Raw genomic sequence first — 20,075 nt, 5'->3', positions numbered from 1 at the left:
TACGAAGTTTGAATGGCGCAAGCTGTTCCCAGTTGGTGCCACACCCTGCCGGCAGGAGTAACAACTACTATGCGGCTTATGCCAGCCATTTTACAGTGGCATTGTTGGAGTAGTGAAGTATTGTTTATTTTCGGCGTGTCTCATGTAATTTTGGTCAGCTGTAAAACCCAGAAAGCAAAATGGATACACGAGGAACATTGTGAGGGTCTTGATGCCATCAAATCTGTAAGAAAAATAAGATAAGTATCAAGAGCTCTCTGGATTGATGAAGCTACTCTGCAAACGAGAATGAACGTTAAAAATACCGAGGGTCCAAAATTTGAAAGATACCCAACATTTTGGACAGAACAGGAAAATAAGATTAGGGTCATTTCCACCAATAGCCCAGTTGATGGGCAAATAAAAATTGCAGCCTTGTAATGCGAACACCCTGCTGTGAGAAAACAAAGATTTGCTACACCTTGGAAATAAAATCCTACGATCTTATACGAACTAGAAGGAACAACTTTTAAAACACTATAAAGACTCACTACATACCAATAGAAGAAAAAAATGTCCTCTTCTCCCCCGTCTCATTGACATCATGCTGCTGGTGGTGTGCCATTTCCACCAATAGCCCAGTTGATGGACAAATGAAAATTGCAGCCTTGTAATGCGAACACCCTGCTGTGAGAAAAAGATTTACTACATTTTGGAAATAAAATGCTATTTTCTTATACAAACTAGAAGGAACAAACCTTAAAACACTATAAAGCCTCACTACATACCAATACAAGAGAAACTTCTCCTCTTCCCCCCCGTCTCATTGACATAATGCTGCTGGTGGTGTGTCACTTCCACCAATAGCCCAGTTGATGGGCAAATAAAAATTGCTGCCTTGTAATGCAAAAATCCTGCTGTGAGAAAACAAAGATTTACTACACTTTGGAAGTAATTGCTGCCTTGTAATGCAAAAATCCTGCTGTGAGAAAACAAAGATTTACTACACTTTGGAAATAAAATGCTACTTTCTTATACGAAATAGAAGGAACAACTTTTAAAACACTATAAAGACTCACTACATACCAATAGAAGAAAAACTTGTCCTCTTCCCCCCCGTGTCATTGACATCATGCTGCTGGTGGTGTGTCATTTCCACCAATAGCCCAGTTGATGGGCAAATAAAAATTGCAGCCTTGTGATGCGAACACCCTGTTGTGAGAAAACAAGGATTTACTACACCTTGGAAATGAAGTGCTACGTTCTTATACGAACTAGAAGGAACAACTTTAAAACACTATAAAGACTCACTACATACCAATAAAAGAAAAAGTTGTCCTCTTCCTCCCCTTCTCGTTGACATCATGCTGCTGGTGGTGTGTCATTTCCACCAATAGCCCAGTTGATGGGCAAATAAAAATTGCAGCCTTGTAATGCGAACACCATCCGGTTAGAAATCAAAGATTTACTACACCTTGGAAATAAAATGCTACGTTCTTATACGAACTAGAAGGAACAAACTTTAAAACACTATAAAGCCTCACTACATACCAATAGAAGAAAAAGTGGTCCTGTTCCCCCCCCCCCCCCCCCCCTCCCGCCCCATCGCATTGATATCATGCTGCTGGTGGTGTGTCATTTCCACCAATAGCCCAGTTGATGGGCAAATAAAAATTGCAGCCTTGTAATGCCAACACCCTGCTGTGAGAAAACAAAGATTTACTACACTTTGGAATTAAAATGCTACGTTCTTATACGAACTAGAAGGAACAACTTTTAAAACACTATAAAGACTCACTACATACCAATAGAAGAAAAACTTGTCCTCTTCCCACCCGTCTCATTGACATCATGCTGCTGGTGGTGTGTCATTTCCACCAATAGCCCGGTTGATGGGCAAATAAAAATTGCAGCCTTGTAATGCCCACAACCTGCTGTGAGAAAACAAAGATTTACTACACTTTGGAAATAGAATGCTACATTCTTATACGAACTAGAAGGAACAACTTTTAAAACACTATAAAGACTCACTACATACGAATAGAAGGAAAAACTTGTCCTCTTCCCCCCCGTCTCATTGACATCATGCTGCTGGTGGTGTGTCATTTCCACCAATAGCCCGGTTGATGGGCAAATAAAAATTGCAGCCTTGTAATGCCAACACCCTGCTGTGAGAAAACAAACATTTACTACACTTTGGAAACAGAATGCTACGTTCTTATACGAACTAGAAGGAACAACTTTTAAAACACTATAAAGACTCACTACATACCAATAGAAGAAAAAGGTTTCCTCTTCCCCCTTGTCTCATTGACATCATGCTGCTGGTGGTGTGTCATTTCCACCAATAGCCCTGTTGATGGGCAAATAAAAATTGCAGCCTTGTAATGCCAACACCCTGCTGTGAGAAAACAAAGATTTACTACACTTTGGAAATACAATGCTACGTTCTTATATGAACTAGAAGCAACAACTTTTAAAACGCTATAAAGACTCACTACATACCAATGGAAGAAAAATTTGTCCTCTTCCCCCCCATCTCATTGACATCATGCTAATGGTGGTGTGTCATTTCCACCAATAGCCCAGTAGATGGGCAAAAAAAAATTGCAGCCTTGTAATGCCAACACCCTGCTGTGAGAAAACAAAGATTTACTACACTTTGGAATTAAAATGCTACGTTCTTATACGAACTAGAAGGAACAACTTTTAAAACACTATAAAGACTCACTAAATACCAATAGAAGAAAAACTTGTCCTCTTCCCCCCCATCTCATTGACATCATGCTGCTGGTGGTGTGTCATATCCACCAATAGCCCAGTTGATGGGCAAATAAAAATTGCAGCCTTGTAATGCCAACACCCTGCTGTGAGAAAACAAAGATTTACTACACTATGGAATTAAAATGCTACGTTCTTATACGAACTAGAAGGAACAACTTTTAAAACGCTATAAGACTCACTACACACCAAAAGAAGAAAAAGTTGTCCTCTTCCCCCCCCCCCCCCCCCCCCGTCTCATTGACATCATGCTGCTGGTGGTGTGTCATTTCCACTAATAGCCCGGTTGATGGGCAAATAAAAATTGCAGCCTTGTAATGCCAACACCCTGCTGTGAGAAAACAAAGATGTACTACACTTTGGAATTAAAATGCTACGTTCTTATACGAACTAGAAGGAACAACTTTTAAAATACTATAAAGACTCACTACATACCAATAGATGAAAAACTTGTCCTCTTCCCCCCCGTCTCATTGACATCATGCTGCTGGTGGTGTGTCATTTCCACCAATAGCCCGGTTGATGGGCAAATAAAAATTGTAGCCTTGTAATGCCAACACTCTGCTGTGAGAAAACAAAGATTTACTACACTTTGGAAACAGAATGCTACGTTCTTATACGAACTAGAAGGAACAACTTTTAAAACACTATAAAGACTCACTACATACCAATAGAAGAAAAAGTTGTCCTCTTCCCCCCCGTCTCATTGACATCATGCTGCAGGTGGTGTGTCATTTCCACCAATAGCCCAGTTGATGGGCAAATAAAAATTGCATCCTTGTAATGCCAACACCCTGCTGTGAGAATGAAAACATTTACGACACTTTGGAAATAAAATGCTACGTTCTTATACGAACTAGAAGGAACAACTTTTAAAACACCATAAAGCCTCACTACATACCAATAGAAGAAACAATTGTCCTCTTCCCCCCCGTCTCATTAACATCATGCTGCTGGTGGTGTGCCATTTCCACCAATAGCCCGGTTGATGGGCAAATAAAAATTGCAGCCTAGTAATGCCAACACCCTGCTGTGAGAAAACAAAGATATATTACACTTTGGAAATAAAATGCTACGTTCTTATACGAACTAGAAGGAACAACTTTTAAAACACTATAAAGACTCACTACATACCAATAGAAGAAAAACTTGTCCTCTTCCCACCCGTCTCATTGACATCATGCTGCTGGTGGTGTGTCATTTCCACCAATAGCCCGGTTATGGGCAAATAAAAATTGCAGCCTTGTAATGCCAACACCCTGCTGTGAGAAAACAAAGATTTACTACACTTTGGAAATACAATGCTACGTTCTTATATGAACTAGAAGTAACAACTTTTAAAACACTATAAAGACTCACTACATACCAATGGAAGAAAAACTTGTCCTCTTCCCCCCCGTCTCATTGACATTATACTGCTGGTGGTGTGTCATTTCCACCAATAGCCTGGTTGATGGGCAAATAAAAATTGCAGCCTTGTAATGCCAACACCCTGCTGTGAGAAAACAAAGATTTACTACACTTTGGAAATACAATGCTACTTTCTTATATGAACTAGAAGTAACAACTTTTAAAACACTATAAAGACTCACTACATACCAATGGAAGAAAAACTTGTCCTCTTCCCCCCCGTCTCATTGACATTATACTGCTGGTGGTGTGTCATTTCCACCAATAGCCTGGTTGATGGGCAAATAAAAATTGCAGCCTTGTAATGCCAACACCATGCTGTGAGAAAACAAAGATTTACTACACTTTGGAATTAAAATGCTACGTTCTTATACGAACTAGAAGGAACAACTTTTAAAACACTATAAAGCCTCACTACATACCAATAAAAGAAAAAGTTGTCCTCTTCCCCCCCGTCACATTGACATCATGCTGCTGGTGGTGTGTCATTTCCACCAATAGCGCAGTTGATGGGAAAATATAAAATTGCAGCCTTGTAATGCGAACACCCTCCTGTGAGAAAACAAAGATTTAATACACTTTGGAAGTAAATTGCTATGTTCTTATACGAACTAGAAGGAACAACTTTTAAAACACTATAAAGACTCACTACATACCACTAGAAGAAAAACTTGTCCTCTCTCTCTCCCCCCCCCCCCCCCGCCCTTCTCATTGAACTAATGCTGCTGGTGGTGTGTCATTTCCACCAATAACCCAGTTGATGGGCAAATAAAAATTGCAGCCTTGTAATGCCAACACCCTGCTGTGAGAAAACAAAGATTTACTACACTTTGGAAATAAAATGCTACGTTCTTATACGAACTAGAAGGAACAACTTTTAAAACACTATAAAGACTCACTACATACCAATAGAAGAAAAACTTGTCCTCTTCCCCCCCGTCTCATTGACATCATGCTGCTGGTGATGTGTCATTTCCACCAATAGCCCGGTTGATGGGCAAATAAAAATTGCAGCCTTGTAATGCCAACACCCTGCTGTGAGAAATCAAAGATTTACTACACTTTGAAATAGAATGCTACGTTCTTATACGAACTAGAAGGAACGACTTTTAAAACACTATAAAGACTCACTACATACCAATAGAAGAAAAACTTGTCCTCTTCCCCCCCATCTCATTGACATCATGCTGCTGGTGGTGTGTCATTTCCACCAATAGCCCGGTTGCTGGGCAAATAAAAATTGCAGCCTTGTAATGCCAACAACCTGCTGTGACAAAAGAAGGATTTACTACACTTTAGAAATAGAATGCTACGTTCTTATACGAACTAGAAGGAACAACTTTTAAAACACTATAAAGACTCAATACATACGAATAGAAGAAAAACTTGTCCTCTTCCCCCCCGTCTCATTGACATCATGCTGCTGGTGGTGTGTCATTTCCACCAATAGCCCGGTTGATGGGCAAATAAAAATTGCAGCCTTGTAATGCCAACACCCTGCTGTGAGAAAACAAAGATTTACTACACTTTGGAAACAGAATGCTACGTTCTTATACGAACTAGAAGGAACAACTTTTAAAACACTATAAAGACTCACTACATACCAATAGAAGAAAAAGTTGTCCTCTTCCCCCCCGTCACATTGACATCATGCTAATGGTGGTGTGTCATTTCCACCAATAGCCCAGTAGATGGGCAAATAAAAATTGCAGCCTTGTAATGCCAACACCCTGCTGTGAGAAAACAAAGAATTACTACACTTTGGAATTAAAATGCTACGTTCTTATACGAACTAGAAGGAACAACTTTTAAAACGCTATAAGACTCACTACATACCAAAAGAAGAAAAAGTTGTCCTCTTCCCCCCCCCCCCCCCCCCCCCCCCCCCCGTCGCATTGACATCATGCTGGTGGTGGTGTGTCATTCCACCAATAGCCCGGTTGATGGGCAAATAAAAATTGCAGCCTTGTAATGCCAACACCCTGCTGTGAGAAAACAAAGATTTACTACACTTTGGAAATAGAGTGCTACGTTCTTATACAAACTAGAAGGAACGACTTTTAAAACACAATAAAGACTCACTACATACCAATAGAAGAAAAACTTGTCCTCTTCCCCCCCATCTCATTGACATCATGCTGCTGGTGGTGTGTCATTTCCACCAATAGCCCGGTTGCTGGGCAAATAAAAATTGCAGCCTTGTAATGCCAACAACCTGCTGTGAGAAAACAAAGATTTACTACACTTTGGAAATAGAATGCTACATTCTTATACGAACTAGAAGGAACAACTTTTAAAACACTATTAAGACTCACTACATACGAATAGAAGGAAAAACTTGTCCTCTTCCCCCCCGTCTCATTGACATCATGCTGCTGGTGGTGTGTCATTTCCACCAATAGCCCGGTTGATGGGCAAATAAAAATTGCAGCCTTGTAATGCCAACACCCTGCTGTGAGAAAACAAAGATTTACTACACTTTGGAAACAGAATGCTACGTTCTTATACGAACTAGAAGGAACAACTTTTAAAACACTATAAAGACACACTACATACCAATAGAAGAAAAAGTTTTCCTCTTCCCCCCCGTCTCATTGACATCATGCTGCTGGTGGTGTGTCATTTCCACCAATAGCCCTGTTGATGGGCAAATAAAAATTGCAGCCTTGTAATGCCAACACCCTGCTGTGAGAAAACAAAGATTTACTACACTTTGGAAATACAATGCTACGTTCTTATATGAACTAGAAGCAACAACTTTTAAAACGCTATAAAGACTCACTACATACCAATGGAAGAAAAACTTGTCCTCTTCCCCCCCATCTCATTGACATCATGCTAATGGTGGTGTGTCATTTCCACCAATAGCCCAGTAGATGGGCAAATAAAAATTGCAGCCTTGTAATGCCAACACCCTGCTGTGAGAAAACAAAGATTTACTACACTTTGGAATTAAAATGCTACGTTCTTATACGAACTAGAAGGAACAACTTTTAAAACACTATAAAGACTCACTAAATACCAATAGAAGAAAAACTTGTCCTCTTCCCCCCCATCTCATTGACATCATGCTGCTGGTGGTGTGTCATATCCACCAATAGCCCAGTTGATGGGCAAATAAAAATTGCAGCCTTGTAATGCCAACACCCTGCTGTGAGAAAACAAAGATTTACTACACTAAGGAATTAAAATGCTACGTTCTTATACGAACTAGAAGGAACAACTTTTAAAACGCTATAAGACTCACTACATACCAAAAGAAGAAAAAGTTGTCCTCTTCCCCCCCCGTCTCATTGACATCATGCTGCTGGTGGTGTGTCATTTCCACCAATAGACCGGTTGATGGGCAAATAAAAATTGCATCCTTGTAATGCCAACACCCTGCTGTGAGAAAACAAAGATTTACTACACTATGGAATTAAAATGCTACGTTCTTATACGAACTAGAAGGAACAACTTTTAAAACGCTATAAGACTCACTACATACCAAAAGAAGAATAAGTTGTCCTCTTCCCCCCCCCCCCCGTCTCATTGCCATCATGCTGCTGGTGGTGTGTCATTTCCACCAATAGCCCGGTTGATGGGCAAATAAAAATTGCAGCCTTGTAATGCCAACACCCTGCTGTGAGAAAACAAAGATTTGCAACACTTTGGAAATAAAATCCTACGTTCTTATACGAACTAGAAGGAACAACCTTTATAACACTATAAAGACTCACTACATACCAATAGAAGAAAAAGTTGTCCTCTTCCCCCCCGTCTCATTGACATCATGCTGCTGGTGGTGTGTCATTTCCACAAATAGCCCGGTTGATGGGCAAATAAAAATTGTAGCCTTGTAATGCCAACACCCTGCTGTGAGAAAACAAAGAATTACTACACTTTGGAATTAAAATGCTACGTTCTTATACGAACTAGAAGGAACAACTTTTAAAACGCTATAAGACTCACTACATACCAAAAGAAGAAAAAGTTGTCCTCTTCCCCCCCCCCCCCCTGTCGCATTGACATCATGCTGGTGGTGGTGTGTCATTCCACCAATAGCCCGGTTGATGGGCAAATAAAAATTGCAGCCTTGTAATGCCAACACCCTGCTGTGAGAAAACAAAGATTTACTACACTTTGGAAATAGAGTGCTACGTTCTTATACAAACTAGAAGGAACGACTTTTAAAACACAATAAAGACTCACTACATACCAATAGAAGAAAAACTTGTCCTCTTCCCCCCCATCTCATTGACATCATGCTGCTGGTGGTGTGTCATTTCCACCAATAGCCCGGTTGCTGGGCAAATAAAAATTGCAGCCTTGTAATGCCAACAACCTGCTGTGAGAAAAGAAGGATTTACTACACTTTGGAAATAGAATGCTACGTTCTTATACGAACTAGAAGGAACAACTTTTAAAAAACTATAAAGACTCAATACATACGAATAGAAGAAAAACTTGTCCTCTTCCCTCCCCGTCTCATTGACATCATGCTGCTGGTGGTGTGTCATTTCCAACAATAGCCCGGTTGATGCGCAAATAAAAATTGCAGCCTTGTAATGCCAACACCCTGCTGTGAGAAAACAAAGATTTACTACACTTTGGAAACAGAATGCTACGTTCTTATACGAACTAGAAGGAACAACTTTTAAAACACTATAAAGACTCACTACATACCAATAGAAGAAAAAGTTGTCCTCTTCCCCCCCATCTCATTGACATCATGCTGCTGGTGGTGTGTCATTTCCACCAATAGCCCAGTTGATGGGCAAATAAAAATTGCATCCTTGTAATGCCAACACCCTGCTGTGAGAATGAAAACATTTACGACACTTTGGAAATAAAATGCTACGTTCTTATACGAACTAGAAGGAACAACTTTTAAAACACTATAAAGCCTCACTACATACCAATAGAAGAAACAATTGTCATCTTCCCCCCCGTCTCATTGACATCATGCTGCTGGTGGTGTGTCATTCCCACCAATAGCCCGGTTGATGGGCAAATAAAAATTGCAGCCTTGTAATGCCAACAACCTGCTGTGAGAAAACAAAGATTTACTACGCTTTGGAAATAGAATGCTATGTTCTTATACGAACTAGAAGGAACAACTTTTAAAACAATATAAAGACTCACTACATACGAATAGAAGGAAAAACTTGTCCTCTTCCCCCCCGTCTCATTGACATCATGCTGCTGGTGGTGTGTCATTTCCACCAATAGCCCGGTTGATGGGGAAATAAAAATTGCAGCCTTGTAATGCCAACACCCTGCTGTGAGAAAACAAAGATTTACTACACTTTGGAAACAGAATGCTACGTTCTTATACGAACTAGAAGGAACAAATTTTAAAACACTATAAAGACTCACTACATACCAATAGAAGAAAAAGTTTTCCTCTTCCCCCACATCTCATTGACATCATGCTGCTGGTGGTGTGTCATTTCCACCAATAGCCCTGTTGATGGGCAAATAAAAGTTGCAGCCTTGTAATGCCAACACCCTGCTGTGAGAAAACAAAGATTTACTACACTTTGGAAATAAAATGTTACGTTCTTATACGAACTAGAAGGAACAAATTTTAAAACACTATAAAGACTCACTACATACGAATAGAAGGAAAAACTTGTCCTCTTCCCCCCCGTCTCATTGACATCATGCTGCTGGTGGTGTGTCATTTCCACCAATAGCCCGGTTGATGGGCAAATAGAAATTCCAGCCTTGTAATGCCAACACCCTGCTGTGAGAAAACAAAGATTTACTACACTTTGGAAACAGAATGCTACGTTCTTATACGAACTAGAAGGAACAAATTTTAAAACACTATAAAGACTCACTACATACCAATAGAAGAAAAAGTTTTCCTCTTCCCCACGTCTCATTGACATCATGCTGCTGGTGGTGTGTCATTCCCACCAATAGCCCGGTTGATGGGCAAATAAAAATAGCAGCCTTGTAATGCCAACAACCTGCTGTGAGAAAATAAAGATTTACTACACTTTGGAAATAGAATGCTACGTTCTTATACGAACTAGAAGGAACAACTTTTAAAACACTATAAAGACACACTACATACGAATAGAAGGAAAAACTTGTCCTCTTCCCCCCCGTCTCATTGACATCATGCTGCTGGTGGTGTGTCATTTCCACCAATAGCCTGGTTGATGGGCAAATAAAAATTGCAGCCTTGTAATGCCAACACCCTGCTGTGAGAAAACAAAGATTTACTACACTTTGGAAACAGAATGCTACGTTCTTATACGAACTAGAAGGAACAAATTTTAAAACACTATAAAGACTCACTACATACCAATAGAAGAAAAAGTTTTCCTCTTCCCCCACGTCTCATTGACATCATGCTGCTGGTGGTGTGTCATTTCCACCAATAGCCCTGTTGGTGGGCAAATAAAAGTTGCAGCCTTGTAATGCCAACACCCTGCTGTGAGAAAATAAAGATTTACTACACTTTGGAGATAAAATGTTACGTTCTTATACGAACTAGAAGGAACAAATTTTAAAACACTATAAAGACTCACTACATACGAATAGAAGGAGAAACTTGTGCTCTTCCCCCCCGTCTCATTGACATCATGCTGCTGGTGGTGTGTCATTTCCACCAATAGCCCGGTTGATGGGCAAATAAAAATTGCAGCCTTGTAATGCCAACACCCTGCTGTGAGAAAACAAAGATTTACTACACTTTGGAAACAGAATGCTACGTTCTTATACGAACTAGAAGGCACAAATTTTAAAACACTATAAAGACTCACTACATACCAATAGAAGAAAAAGTTTTCCTCTTCCCCCACGTCTCATTGACATCATGCTGCTGGTGGTGTGTCATTTCCACCAATAGCCCTGTTGATGGGCAAATAAAAATTGCAGCCTTGTAATGCCAACACCCTGCTGTGAGAAAACAAAGATTTACTATACTTTGGAAATAGAATGCTATGTTCTTATACGAACTAGAAGGAACAACTTTTAAAACGCTATAAGACTCACTACATACCAAAAGAAGAAGAAGTTGTCCTCTTCCCCCCCCCCCACCCCCACCCTCCCATTACATTGACATCATGCTGCTGGTGGTGTGTCATTTCCACCAATAGCCCGGTTGATGGGCAAATAAAAATTGCAGCCTTGTAATGCCAACACCCTGCTGTGAGAAAACAAAGATGTACTACACTTTGAAATTAAAATGCTACGTTCTTATACGAACTAGAAGGAACAACTTTTAAAACACTATAAAGACTCACTACATACCAATAGATGAAAAACTTGTCCTCTTCCCCCCCGTCTCATTGACATCATGCTGCTGGTGGTGTGTGATTTCCAATAATAGCCCTGTTGATGGGGAAATAAAAATTGCAGCCTTGTAAGGCCAACACCCTGCTGTGAGAAAACAATGATTTACTACACTTTGGAAATAGAATGCTACGTTCTTATACGAACTAGAAGGAACAACTTTTAAAACACTATAAAGACTCACTTCATACCAATAGAAGAAAAAGTTGTCCTCTTCCCCCCATCTCATTGACATCATGCTGCTGGTGGTGTGTCGTTTCCACCAATAGCCCTGTTGTTGGGCAAATAACAATTGCAGCCTTTTAATGCCAACACCCTGCTGTGAGAAAACAAAGATTTAATACACTTTGGGAATAAAATGCTATGTTCTTATACGAAATAGAAGGAACAACTTTTAAAACACTATAGAGACACACTACATACCAATAGAAGAAAAGCTTGTCCTCTTCCCCCCCGTCTCATTGACATCATGCTGCTGGTGGTGTGTCATTTCCACCAATAGCCCGGTTGATGGGCAAATAAAAATTGTAGCCTTGTAATGCCAACACCCTGCTGTGAGAAAACAAAGATTTACTACACTTTGGAATTAAAATGCTACGTTCTTATACGAACTAGAAGGAACAACTTCCAAAACGCTACAAGACTCACTACATACCAAAAGAAGAAAAAGTTGTCCTCTTCCCCCCCCCCCCCTTCGCATTGACATCATGCTGCTGGTGGTGTGTCATTCCACCAATAGCCCGGTTGATGGGCAAATAAAAATTGCAGGCTTGTAATGCCAACACCCTGCTGTGAGAAAACACAGATTTACTACACTTTGGAAATAGAGTGCTACGTTCTTATACGAACTAGAAGGAACGACTTTTAAAACACAATAAAGACTCACTACATACCAATAGAAGAAAAACTTGTCCTCTTCCCCCCCATCTCATTGACATCATGCTGCTGGTGGTGTGTCATTTCCACCAATAGCCCGGTTGCTGGGCAAATAAAAATTGCAGCCTTGTAATGCCAACAACCTGCTGTGAGAAAAGAATGATTTACTACACTTTGGAAATAGAATGCTACGTTCTTATACAAACTAGAAGGAACAACTTTTAAAAAACTATAAAGACTCAATACATACGAATAGAAGAAAAACTTGTACTCTTCCCCCCCGTCTCATTGACATCATGCTGCTGGTGGTGTGTCATTTCCACCAATAGCCCGGTTGATGGGCAAATAAAAATTGCAGCCTTGTAATGCCAACACCCTGATGTGAGAAAACAAAGATTTACTACACTTTGGAAACAGAATGCTACGTTCTTATACGAACTAGAAGGAACAACTTTTAAAACACTATAAAGACTCACTACATACCAAAAGAAGAAAAAGTTGTCCTCTTCCCCCCCCCCCCCCCCCCCCCGCCACCGTCTCATTGACATCATGCTGCTGGTGGTGTGTCATTTCCACCAATAGCCCAGTTGATGGGCAGATAGAAATTGGACCCTCTTAATGCCAACACCCTGCTGTGAGAAAACAAAGATTTACTACACTTTGGAAATAAAATGCTACGTTCTTATACGAACTAGAACGAACAACTTTTAAAACACTATAAAGACTCACTACATACCAATAGAAGAAAAACTTGTCCTCTTCCCCCCCGTGTCATTGACATCATGCTGCTGGTGGTGTGTCATTTCCACCAGTAGCCCACTTGATGGGCAAGTAAAATTTGCAGCCTTGTAACGCCAACACCCTGCTGTGAGAAAACAAAGATTTACTACACTTTGGAAATAAAATGCTATGTTCTTATACGAACTAGAAGGAACAACCTTTAAAACACTATAAAGACTCACTACATACCAATAGAAGTAATAGTTGTCCTCTTCCTCCCCGTCTCATTGACATCATGCTGCTGGTTGTGTGTCATTTCCACCAATAGCCCAGTTGATGGGCAAATAAAAATTGCAGCCTCTTAATGCCAACACCCTGCTGTGAGAAAACAAAGATTTACTACACTTTGGAAATAAATTGCTACGTTCTTATACGAAGTAGAAGGAACAACTTTTAAAACACTATAAAGACTCACTACATACCAATAGAAGAATAACTTGTCCTCTTCCCCCCCGTCTCCTTGACATCATGCTGCTGGTGCTGTGTCACCTCCACCAATAGCCCAGTTGATGGGCAAATAAAAATTGCAGCCTTGTAATGCAAACACCCTGCTGTGAAAAACAAAGATTTACTACACTTAGGAAATAAAATGCTACGTTCTTATACGAACTAGAAGGAACAACTTTTAAAACACTATAAAGACTCAATACATACCAATAGAAGAAAAATTTGTCCTCTTCCCCCTCCCCTCCCCCCCGCCATTACCATCTCAATAACATCACACTGCTGGTGGTGTGTCATTTCCACCAAGTTGATGGTCAAATAAAAATTGCAGCCTTGTAATGCCAACACCCTGCTGTGAGAAAACAAAGATTTACTACACTTTTGGAAATAAAAAGCTACGTTCTTATACGAACTAGAAGGAACAACTTTTAAAAGACTATAAAGACTCACTACATACCACTAGAAGAAGAACTTGTCCTCTTCCCCCCCCGTCTCATTGATATCATGCTGCTGGTGGTGTGTCATTTCCACCAATAACCCTGTTGATGGGCAAATAAAAATTGCAGCCTTGTAATGCGAACACTCTGCTGCGAGAAAACAAAGATTTACTGCACTTTGGAAATAAAATGCTATGTTCATATACGAACTAGAAGGAACAACCTTTAAAACACTATAAAGACTCACTACATACCAATAGAAGTAATAGTTGTCCTCTTCCTCCCCGTCTCATTGACATCATGCTGCTGGTTGTGTGTCATTTCCACCAATAGCCCAGTTGATGGGCAAATAGAAATTGCAGCCTCTTAATGCCAACACCCTGCTGTGAGAAAAAAAAGATTTACTACACTTTGGAAATAAAATTCTACGTTCTTATACGAACTAGAAGGAACAACTTTTAAAACACCATAAACCGTCACTACATACCAACAGAAGAAAAAGTTGTCCTCTTCCTGCCCGTCTCATTGACATAATGCTGCTGGTGGTGTGTCATTTCCAACAATAGCCCAGTTGATGGGCAAATAAAAATTGCAGCCTCTTAATGCCAACACCCTGCTGTGAGAAAACAAAGATTTACTACACTTTGGAAATAAAATTCTACGTTCTTATACGAACTAGAAGGAACAACTTTTAAAACACAATAAAGACTCACTACATACCAATAGAAGAAAAACTTGTCCTCTTCCCCCCCGTCTCATTGACATAATGCTGCTGGTGGTGTGTCATTTCCACCAATAGCCCCGTTGATGGGCAAATAGAAATTGCAGCCTCTTAATGCCAACATCCTGCTGTGAGAAAACAAAGATTTACTACACTTTGGAAATAAAATTCTACGTTCTTATACGAACTAGAAGGAACAACTTTTAAAACACTATAAAGACTCACTACATACCAATAGAAGAAAAACCTGTCCTCTTCCCCCCCCGTCTCATTCACATCATGCTGCTGGTGGTGTGTCATTTCCACCAGTAACCCACTTGATGGGCAAGTAAAAATTGCAGCCTTGTAATGCCAACACCCTAATGTGAGAAAACAAAGATTCACTACACTTTGGAACTAAAATGCTACGTTCTTATACGAACTAGAAGGAACAATTTTTAAAACACTATAAACACTCACTACATACCAATAGATGAAATAGTTGTCCTCTTCCTCCCCGTCTCATTGACATCATGCTGCTGGTGGTGTGTCATTTCCACCAATAGCCCAGTTGATGGGCAAATAGAAATTGCAGCCTCTTAATGCCAACACCCTGCTGTGAGAAAACAAAGATTTACTACACTTTGGAAATAAAACGCTACATTCTTATACGAACTAGAAGGAACAACTTTTATAACGCTATAAAGACTCACTACATACCAATAGAAGAAAAAGTTGTCCTCTTCCCCGTCCCCTCTCATTGACATCATGCTGCTGGTGGTGTGTCATTTCCACCAATAGCCCAGTTGATGGGTAAATAAAAATTGCAGCGTTGTAATGCGAACACCGTGCTTTGAGAAAACAAAGATTTACTACACTTTGGAAATAAAATGCTACGTTCTTATATGAACTAGAAGGAACAACTTTTGAAACACTATAAAGACTCACTACATACCAATAGAAGAAAAGCTTGTCCTCTTCCCCCCCATCTCATTGACATCATGCTGCTGGTGGTGTGTCATTTCCACCAATAGCCCAGTTGATGGGCAAATAAAAATTGCAGCCTTGTAATGCCAACACCCTCCTGTGAGAAAACAAAGATTTACTACACTTTGGAAATAAAATGCTACGTTCTTATACGAACTAGAACGAACAACTTTTAAAACACTATGAAGACTCACTACATACCAATAGAAGAAAAAGTTATCCTCTTCCCCCCCGTCACATTGACATCATTCTGCTGGTGGTGTGTCATTTCCACCAATAGCCCGGTTGATGGGCAAATAAAAATTGCAGCCTTGTAATACCAACACCCTTCTGTGAGAAAACAAAGATTTACTACACTTTGGAATTAAAATGCTACCTTCTTATACGAAATAGAAGGATCAACTTTTAAAACACTATACAGACTCACTACACACCAATAGAAGAAAAAGTTGTCCTCTTCCCCCCCCCCCCCCCCCCCCCCCCCCCGTCTCATTGACATCGTTCTGCTGGTGGTGTGTCATTTCCACCAATAGCCCAGTTGATGGGCAAATAAAAATTGCAGCCTTGTAATGCCAACACCCTGCTGTGAGAAAACAAAGATTTACTACACTTTGGAAACAGAATGCTACGTTCTTATACGAAGTAGAAGGAACAACTTTTAAAACACTATAAAGCCTCACTACATACCGATAGAAGGAAAGGGTGTCAATTTCCCCCCCGTCTCATTGACATCATGCTGCTGGTGGTGTGTCATTTCCACCAATAGCCCAGTTGATGGGCAAATAAAAATTGCAGCCTTGTAATGCCAACACCCTGCTGTGAGAAAACAAAGATTTACTACACTTTGGAAATAAAATGCTATGTTCTTATACGAACTAGAAGGATCAACCTTTAAAACACTATAAAGACTCACTACATACCAATAGAAGTAATAGTTGTCCTCTTCCTCCCCGTCTCATTGACATCATGCTGCTGGTGCTGTGTCACCTCCACCAATAGCCCAGTTGATGGGCAAATAAAAATTGCAGCGTTGTAATGCGAACACCGTGCTTTGAGAAAACAAAGATTTACTACACTTTGGAAATAAAATGCTACGTTCTTATATGAACTAGAAGGAACAACTTTTGAAACACTATAAAGACTCACTACATACCAATAGAAGAAAAATTTGTCCTCTTCCCCCCCCCCCCTCCCCCCCCCCCATTGCCATCTCAATAACATCACACTGCTGGTGGTGTGTCATTTCCACCAAGTTGATGGTCAAATAAAAATTGAAGCCTTGTAATGCCAACACCCTGCTGTGAGAAAACAAAGATTTACTACACTTTTGGAAATAAAAAGCTACGTTCTTATACGAACTAGAAGGAACAACTTTTAAAAGACTATAAAGACTCACTACATACCACTAGAAGAAGAACTTGTCCTCTTCCCCCCCGTCTCATTGATATCATGCTGCTGGTGGTGTGTCATTTCCACCAATAGCCCTGTTGATGGGCAAATAAAAATTGCAGCCTTGTAATGCGAACTTTCTGCTGCGAGAAAACAAAGATCTACTACACTTTGGAAATTAAATGCTACGTTCTTATACGAAGTAGAAGGAACAACTTTTAAAACACTATAAAGACTCACTACATACCGATAGAAGGAAAAGGTGTCCATTTCCCCCCCGTCTCATTGACATCATGCTGCTGGTGGTGTGTCATTTCCACCAATAGCCCAGTTGATGGGCAAATAGAAATTGCACCCTCTTAATGCCAACACCCTGCTGTGAGAAAGCAAAGATTTACTACACTTTGGAAATAAAATGCTACGTTCTTATACAAACCTGAAGGAACAACTTTTAAAACACTATAAAGACTCACTACATACCAACAGAAGAAAAAGCTGTCCTCTTCCCCCCCGTCTCATTCACATCATGCTGCTGGTGTTGTGTCATTTCCACCAGTAACCCACTTGATGGGCAAGTAAAAATTGCAGCCTTGTAATGCCAACACCCTAATGTGAGAAAACAAAGATTCACTACACTTTGGAAATAAAATTCTACGTTCTTATACGAACTAGAAGGAACAACTTTTAAAACACAATAAAGACTCACTACATACCAATAGAAGAAAAACTTGTCCTCTTCCCCCCCGTCTCATTGACATAATGCTGTTGGTGGTGTGTCATTTCCACCAATAGCCCCGTTGATGGGCAAATAGAAATTGCAGCCTCTTAATGCCAACACCCTGCTGTGAGAAAACAAAGATTTACTACACTTTGGAAATAAAACGCTACATTCTTATACGAACTAGAAGGAACAACTTTTATAACGCTATAAAGACTCACTACATACAAATAGAAGAAAAAGTTGACCTCTTCCCCCCCCATCTCATTGACATCATGCTAATAATTTTGTGTCATTTCCACCAATAGCCCAGTTGATGAGCAAATAAAAATTGCAGCCTTGTAATGCCATCACCCTGCTGTGAGAAAACAAAGATTTACTACACTTTGGAAATAAAATGCTACGATCTTATACGAACTAGAAGGAACAACGTTTAAAACACTATAAAGACTCACTACATACAAATAGAAGAAAAAGTTGTCCTCTTCCCCCCCCCCCCCCCCATCTCATTGACATCATGCTAATAATTTTGTGTCATTTCCACCAATAGCCCAGCTGATGAGCAAATAAAAATTGCAGCCTTGTAATACCAACACCCTGCTGTGAGAAAACAAAGATTTACTACACTTTGGAAATAAAATGCTACGTTCTTATACGAACTAGAAGGAACAACGTTTAAAACACTATAAAGACTCACTGCATACCAACAGAACAAAAAGTTGTCCTCTTCCCCCCCCCATCTCATTGACATCATGCTAATGGTGGTGTGTCATTTCCACCAATAGCCCAGTTGATGAGCAAATAAAAATTGCAGCCTTGTAATGCCAACACCCTGCTGTGAGAAAACAAAGATTTACTACACTTTGGAAATAAACTGCTACATTCTTATACGAACTAGAAGGAACAACTTTTAAAACACTATAAAGACTCACTACATACCAATAGAAGAAAAAGTTGTCCTCTTCACCCCCGTCTCACTGACATCATGCTGCTGGTGGTGTGTCATTTCCACCAATAGCCCAGTTGACGGGCAAATAAAAATTGCAGCCTCTTAATGCCAACACCCTGGTGTGAGAAAACAAAGATTTATGACACTTTGGAAATAAAATGGTACATTCTTATACGAACTAGAAGGAATAACTTTTAAAAGGCCATAAAGATTCCCTACATATCAATTGAAGAAAAAGTTGTCCTCTTCCTCCCCGTCTCAATGACATCATGCTGCTGGTGATGTTTCATTTCCACCAATAGCCCAGTTGATGGGCAAATAAAAATTGCAGCTTGCTGTGAGAAAACAAAGATTTACTACACTTTGGAAATAAACTGCTACGTTCTTATACGAACTAGAAGGAACAACTTTTAAAACACTATAAAGCCTCACTACATACCAATAGAAGAAAAACTTGTTCTCTTCCCCACCCCACCCTCTCACCCCCCCCACGACCCACCCAGTCACATTGACATCATGCTGCTGGTGGTGTGTGATTTCCACCAATAGCCCAGTTGATGGGCAAATAAAAATTGCAGCCTCTTAATGCCAACTCCCTGCTGTGAGAAAACAAAGATTTACTACACTTTGGAAATAAAATGCTACGTTCTTATACGAACTAGAAGGAACAACTTTTAAAACACTATAAAGACTCACTACATACCAATAGAAGGAAAAGTTGTCCCCTTCCCTCCCGTCTCATTGAAATCATGCTGCTGGTGGTGTGTCATTTCCAACAATAGCCCAGTTGATGGGCAAATAAAAATTGCAGCCTTTTAATGCCAACACCCTGCTGTGAGAAAACAAAGATATACTACACTTTGGAAATAAAATGCTACGTTCTTATACGAACTAGAAGGAACAACGTTTAAAACACTATAAAGACTCACTACATACCAACAGAACAAAAAGTTGTCCTCTTCCCCCCCCCCATCTCATTGACATCATGCTAATGGTGGTGTGTCATTTCCACCAATAGCCCAGTTGATGAGCAAATAAAAATTGCAGCCTTGTAATGCCAACACCCTGCTGTGAGAAAACAAAGATTTACTACACTTTGGAAATAAACTGCTACATTCTTATACGAACTAGAAGGAACAACTTTTAAAACACTATAAATACTCACTACATACCAATAGAAGAAAAAGCTGTCCTCTTCCCCCCCCGTCTCATTCACATCATGCTGCTGGTGGTGTGTCATTTCCACCAATAGCCCAGTTGATGAGCAAATAAAAATTGCAGCCTTGTAATGCCAACACCCTGCTGTGAGAAAACAAAGATTTACTACACTTTGGA

The sequence above is a fragment of the Schistocerca nitens genome, chromosome 12, assembly GCF_023898315.1.
Source record: "Schistocerca nitens isolate TAMUIC-IGC-003100 chromosome 12, iqSchNite1.1, whole genome shotgun sequence".
NCBI classification, from domain to species: domain Eukaryota; kingdom Metazoa; phylum Arthropoda; class Insecta; order Orthoptera; family Acrididae; genus Schistocerca; species Schistocerca nitens.
This window is presented reverse-complemented; position numbering follows the sequence as displayed.